This window comes from Engystomops pustulosus, chromosome 7, assembly GCF_040894005.1.
Source record: "Engystomops pustulosus chromosome 7, aEngPut4.maternal, whole genome shotgun sequence".
In the NCBI taxonomy this organism is placed as follows: Eukaryota; Metazoa; Chordata; class Amphibia; order Anura; family Leptodactylidae; genus Engystomops; species Engystomops pustulosus.
The window spans coordinates 183,362,107-183,375,779 of NC_092417.1; the positions used below are offsets into that span (position 1 = coordinate 183,362,107).

The window sequence follows — 13,673 nt, forward strand, 5'->3', positions numbered from 1 at the left end:
GTGCAGACAGTATATAATACACACACGTATAGTGCATACACTATATAATACACACGCATATAGTGCATACAGTATATAATACACACACTTGTAGTGCATACAGTATATAATACACACGCATATAGTGCATACAGTATATAATACACACGCATATAGTGCATACAGTATATAATACACACGCATATAGTGCATACACTATATAATACACACGCATATAGTGCATACAGTATATAATACACACACTTGTAGTGCATACACTATATAATACACACGCATATAGTGCATACAGTATATAATACACACACTTGTAGTGCATACAGTATATAATACACACGCATATAGGGCACCCAGTATACTACAGCCTCTCACATCTCACTCGTCTGACATAGACCCTTTGGGAGAATGTCAGCTCAGGGGTCTCCACAAGCAAAGTTCTGCATCCAGAGGGGGAAACACAGGGATCTGGAGACAAAGTTGGGGTAGGAAGTTTCAAAGCCTTCAGCAGCCTGGGGGGCAGGTTTGGGGCCTTTCGGGGGGGGGGGGGGGGGGGTTGAAGGGGTCAATGTCCTTGCCAGGGGACAATAATAGACAATGGAGAGACAATGCTGTACTCACCGTGCCGGCGCTGTGTGTGTGCAGTCAGTGTACAGTGTACAGTCAGGGAGTGTGCACACCTTCAGTGCGTGTCATCACATCTGCCAGCCTCTCTCCTTCATTCCACTTCTCTTTGTTCCCCACGTCACATCTCACTCCCAGTGTGCAAGAAAGCTGCATCAGTTTGTACCCAGCACCCTGCACTCAGCACCCTGCACTCAGCCTGCACCCATCACCCTCCACTAAGCACCCAGCATGCACACAGCCTGCACCCTGCACTCAACGTGTACCCTTTATACAGCCTCCACCCAGCACCCTGCAATCAGCATGTACCCAGAACCCTGTATTCAGCCTGCACCCTGCACTCTGCCTGTACCCTGCACTCAGCCTGTACCTTGTAAGCACCCTGCACTCAGCCTGTAGCTCATATTAAGCACCCAGCACCCTGCACTCAGCCTGTACCTTGTAAGCACCCTGCACTCAGCCTGTAGCTTGTATTAAGCACCCAGCACCCTGCACTCAGCCTGTACCTTGTAAGCACCCTGCACTCAGCCTGTAGCTTGTATTAAGCACCCAGCACCCTGCACTCAGCCTGTACCTTGTAAACACCCTGCACTCAGCCTGTAGCTTGTATTAAGCACCCAGCACCCTGCACTCAGCCTGTACCTTGTAAGCACCCTGCACTCAGCCTGTAGCTTGTATTAAGCACCCAGCACCCTGCACTCAGCCTGTAACTTGTAATAAGCACCCAGCACCCTGAACTCAGCCTGTACCTTGTATTAGGTCCCCTGCACTCAACCTGCACCCCAGAACCCTGCTTTCTTCTTGCACCCAGTATTTGGCTTCACTTTATGCTCACCTGCACCCTCTTCTCTCAATTTTTGTTACCTAAACCCTATGCAACCTGGACTCAGCCTGCGACCTGAATCTATAACCCAACTTTCTTCTGCCTCCTTTGCCCGAAACACTGCACTAAGCCTGCAGCCAGCACTCCTCACCTGATACCTTAAGCAAACCCACAAATTGTGTCCTGCACTCAGCACCTGCCTGCACCCTTTACCCTCACTGAAACTTCCCTTACTCCAGGGCCAGAACCATTGGGGCAATGAAGAGAGGTAAGATGCATGCCCTCACCTAGCACACTCACCTGTCACACAGCAGAAACAGGACACCAACATCAAGACTGGAAACAATCACCCTCACCATCAGTGTACACACAACGCCCCCTGCAGGCCACAATAAGAAGAAACAATACTCGACGATTAGGTTTAATCCCACACTCTCACCCCCTCTCCATACATACAGGCATAATGCAATACATATGATATATGGACAAACACCTATATGCAGTGTGATACAAGTAAGAAGCATAAAGGCTCATATAGTACGTAATATACGGCCTACATACGATGTAACAATGGGATACACAGACACCTATATACTATATAAAACACATGATATATACACAGATACCCATATATTATGTAAAACAAGTGACATATATACACAGACAGCTAAAAAGTATGTAACATAGCTGATATATACACAGACACCTATGTATTGTGTAACACAAGTGATATATACACAAGCACCTATGTAATATATAACAAAAGTGATATATACACAGCCACCAGCAACTGATATAATATGTAAAACAAGTGATACAATGTAATATAAGTCATAGCTCCATGGGTAAACATATATTGTGATGTAATGCTTTACAGGTAGGTATATTGCGATAGATGTAACTTACCAATGTGCAATGTATATAGTATGTAATGTACTACATATCCATTGCATACAGGACCATTAATGACTTAATGTTATACAATGTTATACAGCTAAAATATACACAGATGTATAATGTAATAGTCGAACACTAGAAACAGTCACATATATAAGATGATAGGATACTTCTCCCTTATATACATGCACACAAATTGTATAATCCTGCACGTCTAATGCCTGATTGCCTGTATGTATGTCACGATGTATACAGGTCTATTATTCATATGCCATCTATTTTACAATGTATACATGTCAATTATACATACAACACTCTTGTCACTATGTTTCCAGGAGGTCCTTTATACGTATAACATCCATGTCACGATAAACAGGTCAGTTATACATATCACACCCATGTAACATGTATACACCTCCTATATATATATATATATATATATATATATATATATATATATATATATACCATCCTTGTCACGTTATATACAGGTCAATTACACATAAAACATCTATGTCACAATATATACAGGACAATTACACATATAACATTCATGTCACGATATATACAGGCCAATTACAGATATAACATCCATGCCACGATACATACAGGTCCATTATACGTACAACATCCATGTCACGATGTGTACAGGTACATTATACATAAAACACCTATGTCACGATGTATACAGGGCCAATATACATATAACACTCATGTCACGATGTAAAGAGGTCCATCATACATATAATATTTACATCACAGCGTATACATGCCCAGTATACGTTTAGCATCCTTATCATGATGAACAGAGTACCATTATACATATAACATCCATGTCACGATATATGCAGGGCCATGAAACATATAGCACTCATGTCACGATGTATACAAGGCCATTACACATATAACATTTATGTCACGATGTATACAGGGCCAATATACATATAACACTCATGTCACGATGTAAAGAGGTCCATCATACATATAATATTTACATCACAGCATATACATGCCCAGTATACGTTTAGCATCCTTATCATGATGAACAGAGTACCATCATACATATAACAGCCATGTCACGATATATATCGGTCAATATTGCATATAACATCTATTTAAAGATTGATACTTGTCCCTTATACATATAACATTCTTATTGCGATGTATACAGGTTCATCATACATATATCTATGTCACGATATATGCAGGCACATTACATCTAACACCAATGTCATGATGTATAAGGTCAATTCTACATATAACACCCACGATGTATAATGATCCATTATACGTATAAAATTCAGGTCACAGTATATCTAGGTCCGTTATACGTATAACGTTCATGTCACGATGTATACATGTCCATTTTAAGTATAACATAACGATGTCACGATGTACAAAGTTATATTATGCATATAACATCCATATCACGATGTATGCAGGTTCATCCTACATAAAACATTCATGACAAGATGTATACATAGGTCCATTTTACATACAACACTCATGTCACGATATAAACAGGTATGCTATACATATAACACCCATGTCACAATATATGCAGGTCCATCATACATATAACATCTATGTCACTCTAAATGTAGGTTCATTATAGATATCACGCCCATGTCACGATGTGTAAAGTTGCAGTTCCATTATACATAATACCATCCATGCCAGCATACATACAGGTCCATCATACATATAACATCCATGTCACGATATATACACTCCCATCATACATATACCATCTCTGTCATGATATACACAGTTCCATTATGCATATAACATGCATGTATATGACGTGTACAGTTCCATTATACATGTAACCCATGTCACGATTTATACAGGTTCATCATATATTTAACTTCTATTTCACAATATAAACAGGTCCATTTTACATAAAACACTCATATCATAATATTTACTGGTCCATCATGCATATAACATCCATAGCACGATATGTACAGATCCGACTATACATATAACATCTATGTCACAATATATATAATTCCATTTTACATATAATACTTATGTCGCGATGTATACAGGTCTAATATAGAAGGCGCAGTGATCGCATTCATAACCTTTCAGTATAATTGTCAGCTCTGCATATGGCGGATGTATCTCAGTGTAAATATTCGGGTATTATCAAGGTGCTGCACAGATTATACATTATACCCCATTATACTCTGCCCTATACATTATATCCCGGTATATTATATATTACATCCAGAACGAGGTATATTGTATATTACATCCTGCACGGGGTATATTATATGTTACATCCTGCACGGGGTATAATATATGTTACACACTGCACCAGGTATATTATATGTTATATTCTGCGCCGGGTATATTGTATATTACATCCTGCACGGGGTATATTATATGTTATATTCTGCGCCGGGTATATTGTATATTACATCCTGCACCGGGTATATTATATGTTACATCCTGCACCGGGTATATTGTATATTACATCCTGCACCGGGTATATTATATGTTATATTCTGCGCCGGGTATATTGTATATTACATCCTGCACGGGGTATATTATATGTTATATCCTGCGCCGGGTATATTGTATATTACATCCTGCACCGGGTATATTATATGTTATATTCTGCGCCGGGTATATTGTATATTACATCCTGCACGGGGTATATTATATGTTATATCCTGCGCCGGGTATATTGTATATTACATCCTGCACCGGGTATATTATATGTTATATTCTGCGCCGGGTATATTGTATATTACATCCTGCACGGGGTATATTATATGTTACATCCTGCACGGGGTATAATATATGTTACACACTGCACCAGGTATATTATATGTTATATTCTGCGCCGGGTATATTATATGTTACATCCTGCACCAGGTATATTATATGTTATATTCTGCGCCGGGTATATTATATGTTACATCCTGCACCGGGTATATTATATGTTATATTCTGCGCCGGGTATATTGTATATTACATCCTGCACCAGGTATATTATATGTTATATTCTGCGCCGGGTATATTGTATATTACATCCTGCACCGGGTATATTATATGTTATATCCTGCGCCGGGTATATTATATGTTACATCCTGCACCGGGTATATTATATGTTATATTCTGCGCCGGGTATATTGTATATTACATCCTGCACCAGGTATATTATATGTTATATTCTGCACCGGGTATATTATATGTTACATCCTGCACGGGGTATATTATATGTTATATTCTGCGCCGGGTATATTGTATATTACATCCTGCACGGGGTATATTATATGTTATATTCTGCGCCGGGTATATTGTATATTACATCCTGCACGGGGTATATTATATGTTATATTCTGCGCCGGGTATATTGTATATTACATCCTGCACCGGGTATATTATATGTTATATCCTGCGCCGGGTATATTATGTGTTACATCCTGCACGGGGTATATTATATGTTATATCCTGCACCGGGTATATTATATGTTATATCCTGCACGGGGTAGATTATATGTTATATCCTGCACCGGGTATATTATATGTTATATCCTGCACCGGGTATATTATATGTTATATTCTGCGCCGGGTATATTGTATATTACATCCTGCACCGGGTATATTATATGTTATATCCTGCACGGGGTATATTATATGTTATATCCTGCACCGGGTATATTATATGTTATATCCTGCACGGGGTAGATTATATGTTATATCCTGCACCGGGTATATTATATGTTATATCCTGCACCGGGTATATTATATGTTATATTCTGCGCCGGGTATATTGTATATTACATCCTGCACCGGGTATATTATATGTTATATTCTGCGCCGGGTATATTGTATATTACATCCTGCACCGGGTATATTATATGTTATATCCTGCACGGGGTATATTATATATATCGCACCCTGCGCCGGGTATATTATGTGTTACATCCTGCACGGGGTATATTATATGTTATATCCTGCACGGGGTAGATTATATGTTATATCCTGCACCGGGTATATTATATGTTATATCCTGCACCGGGTATATTATATGTTATATCCTGCACCGGGTATATTATATGTTATATCCTGCGCCGGGTATATTATATGTTATATCCTGCACCGGGTATATTATATGTTATATCCTGCACCGGGTATATTATATGTTATATCCTGCGCCGGGTATATTGTATATTACATCCTGCACGGGGTATATTATATATATCGCACCCTGCGCCGGGTAGATTGTACATTATACCCCATTATTCTCTGCCCCGGGTATTATATTACATCCTGCACGGGGTAGATTATATGTTACATCCGGCGCCGGGTATATTATATTTTAGACTGTAATCAAATAGTAGAATATTATATCTCATTAAATTATTTTATAGATGATGATCCCCGGGGTATGATATCCTATATTATAAATTCCGCTGTAATAATGTTACAGATAATATGATCATGTGAAAAAATATATATATATATGTATATAATTAGACCACCTCCAATATTGCTGGTATACTATATATATATATATATATATATATATATATATATAGCTGGAGGTCTCAGGATGTTATTACAGATCCTGTCATTTGATGGATATAAGAACAATCAGTAAATATTATAATTATTTCTATAACATCGCCTGAATGATAGAGTCTGCTCTGGTTGATGATCACGTGGTAGAATGTAATATAATATAATGGATGAAGATCATAGTACATTGTGAGACACACGATAATCGATGGTGATCCCTCCATCTATTACTTGCGGATACTGAATCTGATGATGGAGCATGTATACTTTGTAATCGATTTGTCGAAAAATCTTTGATTTACAGAACGGGAGATGAGTGGAGATGAAGGAACCGGGTGAGAGCAAACGAATTCTGAGTCCGGAACAATCGGCTGCATATCGGCCATAATGATATCGTTAACGGTGCCAGCCAGACAGAAGAAGTAAATAACACTGTACAAAAAAGCGGCTACTCCCTGCACCCCATCCTTACCCGACTACCTCCGACTATTATTTCTGCAACTGATTGTAATCGGTCAGTGCGTCACTGTACCGGATTATATAGACAATCCTCTGATAACTGAGAGACTGCACCTAACCAAAGAGAGTCTGAATCTGATGGTAGAAAGATAGACTGCACCTGATGTAGAGAGAGTGCACCTGATAATATAGAGAGAGTGCACCTGATAATATGGACACTGCACCTGATATAGAGACTGCACCTGATGTAGAGAGACTGCACCTGATAATATAGAGAGAGTGCACCTGATAATATGGACACTGCACCTGATATAGAGACACTGCACCTGATAATATAGAGAGCCTGCACCTGATAATATAGAGAGAGTGCACCTGATAATATGGACACTGCACCTGATATAGAGACTGCACCTGATGTAGAGAGACTGCACCTGATAATATAGAGAGAGTGCACCTGATAATATGGACACTGCACCTGATATAGAGACACTGCACCTGATAATATAGAGAGCCTGCACCTGATAATATAGAGAGAGTGCACCTGATAATATGGACACTGCACCTGATATAGAGACACTGCACCTGATAATATAGAGAGCCTGCACCTGATAATATAGAGAGAGTGCACCTGATAATATGGACACTGCACCTGATAATATAGAGAGCCTGCACCTAATGATATAAAGAGAGAGTGCACCTGATAATATGGACACTGCACCTGATATAGAGACACTGCACCTGATAATATAGAGAGACTGCACCTGATTATATACAGACTGCACCTAATGATATAAAGAGACTGCACCTAATGATATAAAGAGACTGCACTTAATGATAAAAAGAGACTGCACCTAATATAGAGAGACTGCATCTGATAATATGGAGATAATACCTAATGATATAGAGACAGCACCTGTTATAGAGAGACTGCACCTGATATAGAGAGACTGCACCTATTGATATATGGAGACTGCACCTGATGATATAGAGAGACTGCACCTGATATAGAGAGAGACTGCACCTGATATAGAGAGAGACTGCACCTGATACAAAGAGACTTCACCTGATATAGAAATACTTCACCTCATGATATAGAGAGACTGCACCTGATGATATAGAGACTGCACCTACTGATCTATAAAGACTGCACCTGATGATAGAGACTGCACCTACTGATCTATAAAGAGAGACTGCACCTGATATAGAGTGCTCCTGATGATATAGAGTGCTCCTGATGATTTAGAGAGACTGCACCTACTGATCTATAAAGACTGCACCTAATGATATAGAGAGACTGCACCTGATATAGAGAGACTGCACCTACTGATCTATAAAGACTGCACCTAATGATATAGAGAGACTGCACCTGATATAAAGTGCTCCTGATGATATAGAGAGACTGCACCTACTGATCTATAAAGACTGCACCTGATAAAGAGAAACTCTGCAGCTGATGCAATAGAGAGCGTCCTCCTCGTATAGAGAGACTGCATCTGATGATATAGAGTGCACCTGATCAAGAAAGACTGCACCTGATGATATAGAGAGACTGATGATATCCACGACGGGAGTAAGGATAAGGTAATACTCTGCAGCAGGAGGAGACCTCCTCCAGAACAAAGGCATAAGGTAATACTCTGCAGCAGGAGGAGACCTCCTCCAGAACAAAGGCATAAGGTAATACTCTGCAGCAGGAGGAGAGCCTGCAGGAGGAAGGGATAAGGTAAAACTCTGCAGCAGGAGGAAGGGATAAAGTAATACTCTGCTGGAGGAGGAGATATCCTCCAGGAGGAAGGTATAAGGTAATACTCTGCAGCAGGAGGAGACCTCATCCAGGAGGAAGGCATAAGGTAATACTCTGCAACAGGAGACATACTGCGGGAGAAAGGATAAGGTAATACTCTGCAGCAAGAGGAGAGCCTGCAGGTGGAAGGGATAAGGTAATACTCTGCAGCAGGAGGAAGGGATAAGGTAATACTCTGCTGCAGGAGGAGACATCCTCCAGGAGGAAGGCATAAGGTAATACTCTGCTGCAGGAGGAGACCTCATCCAGGGGGAAGGCATAAGGTAATACTCTGCAACAGGAGACATACTGCGGGAGAAAGGATAAGGTAATACTCTGCAGCAAGAGGAGAGCCTGCAGGTGGAAGGGATAAGGTAATACTCTGCAGCAGGAGGAAGGGATAAGGTAATACTCTGCTGCAGGAGGAGACATCCTCCAGGAGGAAGGCATAAGGTAATACTCTGCTGCAGGAGGAGACCTCATCCAGGGGGAAGGCATAAGGTAATACTCTGCAGCAGGAGGAGAGCCTGCAGGAGGAAGGCATAAGGTAAAACTCTGCAGCGGGAGAAGACCTCCTCAAGGAGAAAGGCATAAGGTAATACTCTGCTGCAGGAGGAGACCTCATCCAGGGGGAAGAGATAAGCTAATACTCTGCAGCAGGAGGAGACCCTGCAGGAAGAAGGGATAAGCTAATACTCTGCAGCAGGAGGAGACGTCCTACAGGAAGAAGGGATGAGATAATACTCTGCAGCAGGATGCCACGTCCTGCAGGAAGAAGGGATGAGATAATACTCTGCAGCAGGAGGAGACCCTGCAGGAAGAAGGGATAAGATAATACTCTGCAGCAGGAGGAAACCTCCTCCAGGAGGATGGCATAAGGTAATACTCTGCAGCAGGAGGAGACCTCCTCCAGGAGAAAGGCATAAGGTAATACTCTGCAGCAGGAGGAGACATCCTCCAGGAGGAAGGCATAAGGTAATACTCTGCAGCAGGAGGAGACCTCATCTAGGGGGAAGGCATAAGGTAATACTCTGCAGCAGGAGGAGACCTCATCCAGGGGGAAGAGATAAGCTAATGCTCTGCAGCAGGAGGAGACCATGCAGGAAGAAGGGATAAGCTAATACTCTGCAGCAGGAGGAGACGTCCTACAGGAAGAAGGGATGAGATAATACTCTGCAGCAGGATGCCATGTCCTGCAGGAAGAAGGGATGAGATAATACTCTGCAGCAGGAGGAGACCCTGCAGGAAGAAGGGATAAGATAATACTCTGCAGCAGGAGGAGACCCTGCAGGAAGAAGGCATAAGGTAATACTCTGCAGCAGGAGGAGACCTCATCTAGGGGGAAGGCATAAGGTAATACTCTGCTGCAGGAGGAGACCGCATCCAGGGGGAAGAGATAAGCTAATGCTCTGCAGCAGGAGGAGACCATGCAGGAAGAAGGGATAAGCTAATACTCTGCAGCAGGAGGAGACGTCCTACAGGAAGAAGGGATGAGATAATACTCTGCAGCAGGATGCCATGTCCTGCAGGAAGAAGGGATGAGATAATACTCTGCAGCAGGAGGAGACCCTGCAGGAAGAAGGGATAAGATAATACTCTGCAGCAGGAGGAGACCCTGCAGGAAGAAGGGATAAGATAATACTCTGCAGCAGGAGGAGACCCTGCAGGAAGAAGGCATAAGGTAATACTCTGCTGCAGGAGGAGACCTCATCCTGGGGGAAGGGATAAGCTAATACTCTGCAGCAGGAGGAGACCATGCAGGAAGAAGGGATAAGCTAATACTCTGCAGCAGGAGGAGACGTCCTACAGGAAGAAGGGATGAGATAATACTCTGCAGCAGGAGGAGACCATGCAGGAAGAAGGGATAAGCTAATACTCTGCAGCAGGAGGAGACGTCCTACAGGAAGAAGGGATGAGATAATACTCTGCAGCAGGATGCCATGTCCTGCAGGAAGAAGGGATGAGATAATACTCTGCAGCAGGAGGAGACCCTGCAGGAAGAAGGGATAAGATAATACTCTGCAGCAGGAGGAGACCCTGCAGGAAGAAGGGATAAGATAGTACTCTGCAGCAGGAGGGGACCCTGCAGGAAGAAGGGATAAGGTAATACTCTGCAGCAGGAGGAAACCTGCAGGAAGAAGGGATAAGGTAATACTCAGCTGCAAGAGGAGACCCTGGAGGAGGAAGGGATAAGATAATACTATGCAGCAGGAGGAGGCCGTGCAGGAAGAAGGGATAAGATAATACTCTGCAGTAAGAGGAGACCCTGGAGGAAGAAGGGATAAGCTAATACAGTGCAGCAGGAGGAGACCTTCTCCCGAACGAAGGGATAAGGTAATACTCTGCAGCAGGAGGCGACCTCATCCAGGAGGAAGGGATAAGATAATACTCTGCAGCAGGAGGAGACCTTCTCCAGAAGGAAGGGATAAGGTAATACTCTGCAGCAGGAGGAGACCTCATCCAGAAGGAAGGGATAAGGTAATACTCTGCAGCAGGAGGAGACCTCCTCCAGAAGGAAGGGATAAGGTAATACTCTGCAGCAGAAGGAGACATCCTCAAGGAGAAAAGGATAAGGTAATACTCTTGCAGCAGGAGGAGACCCTGCAAGAAAAAGGGATAAGATAATATGCTGCAGCAGGAGGAGACCCTGCAGGAAGAAGGGATAAGATAATACTCTGCAGCAGGAGGAGACCCTGCGGGAAGAAGGGATAAGATAATACTCTGCAGCAGGAGGAGACCCTGCAGGAAGAAGGGATAAGATAATACTCTGCAGCAGAAGGAGACGTCCTGCAGGAAGAAGGGATGAGCTAATACAGTGCAGCAGGAGGAAACCTCCTCCATAAGGAAGGGATAAGGTAATACTCTGCAGCAGGAGACAACCTCATCCAGGAGGTAGGGATAAGCTAATACTCTGCAGCAGAAAGAGACATCCTCCAGGAGAAAAGGATAAGGTAATACTCTGCAGCAGGAGGAGACCCTGCAGGAAGAAGTGGTAAGATAATACTCTGCAGCAGGAGGAGACCCTGCAGGAAGAAGTGGTAAGATAATACTGTGCAGCAGGAGGAGACCCTGCAGGAAGAAGTGGTAAGATAATACTCTGCAGCAGGAGGAGACCCTGCAGGAAAAAGTGGTAAGATAATACTCTGCAGCAGGAGGAGACCCTGCAGGAAGAAGTGGTAAAATAATACTCTGCAGCAGGAGGAGACGTCCTCGAGGAGGAAGGGATAAGATAATACTCTGCAGCAGGAGGAGACCCTGCAGGAAAAAGTGGTAAGATAATACTCTGCAGCAGGAGGAGACCCTGCAGGAAGAAGTGGTAAGATAATACTCTGCAGCAGGAGGAGACCCTGGAGGAGGAAGAGATAAGATAATACTCTGCAGCATCTATGTGGGGGAAACCATCAAAATAATTGCAAAAAAAAAGAACTGGATGGGTAAGAATGAGGCACAACCCTTCGGCTGACAGTGGAATAATAAGGCCCAGCTTTATATAAGGACCCCTCCCTGTATAGGATAAGAAATAAGGTACAACATGGGGAGAGACAACATGCAAGGTGGAGGAATGAGGCCCAGCCCTGCGCTAAGAGGCTGCACTATATAAGAGCTGCTGTTTGTATTCCAAGGTAAACACAGAGGCCAGGGAGGTATAGAGAGGCAGCGGCTGGATAATGCACCTTCTATATTACTGTGGGGAGGGGGTCCCGCTTATAATGGTGGGGGAGGTTATATGAATGACCTCTTTATCCCCCTTATTCTGCAGGAGCGATGTCAGCATTCACAAGGAGCTGCATACACTGGAATTATATAGATATAGATTATACACGGAAACACTGGGAGATGCCGTATGTATACAATGTATAGACTCAATACATCTACTCATTATAGATACACATCATATATACACAATACATGTACACATTATATATACACATCATATATACACAATACATGTACACATTATATATACACATCATATATACACAATACATGTACACATTATATATACACAATATCTGCACAATACATGTACTCATTATAGATACACATCATATATACACAATACATGTACACATTATATATACACATCATATATACACAATACATGTACACATTATAGATACACATCATATATACACAATACATGTACTCATTATAGATACACATCATATATACACAATACATGTACACATTATAGATACACATCATATATACACAATACATGTACACATTATATATACACATCATATATACACAATACATGTACACATTATATATACACAATATCTGCACAATACATGTACTCATTATAGATACACATCATATATACACAATACATGTACACATTATATATACACATCATATATACACAATACATGTACACATTATAGATACACATCATATATACACAATACATATACTCATTATAGATACACATCATATATACACAATACATGTACACATTATATATACACATCATATATACACAATACATGTACACATTATAGATACACATCATATATACACAATACATGTACACATTATAGATACACATCATAT

At 41.7% G+C, this 13,673-nt stretch overlaps 1 protein-coding gene and 1 long non-coding RNA gene across 2 annotated transcripts in view; one reads left to right on the forward strand and one right to left on the reverse strand.

Moving 5' to 3' along the window:
* SOX6 (SRY-box transcription factor 6) overlaps positions 1-772 on the reverse strand; it is a 522,737-nt gene extending 521,965 nt beyond the window's left edge. Inside the window, exon 1 of the mRNA XM_072119152.1 lies at positions 616-772. The gene's annotated coding sequence lies outside the window, so the exon portion shown is untranslated. The remainder of the gene's footprint in view (positions 1-615) is intronic.
* Positions 1-7,411, forward strand: part of LOC140071425 (uncharacterized) — a 106,759-nt gene extending 99,348 nt beyond the window's left edge. Inside the window, exon 3 of the long non-coding RNA XR_011849130.1 lies at positions 7,179-7,411. This is a non-coding gene — a long non-coding RNA (uncharacterized lncRNA). The remainder of the gene's footprint in view (positions 1-7,178) is intronic.
* Positions 7,412-13,673: the final 6,262 nt, after the last annotated feature.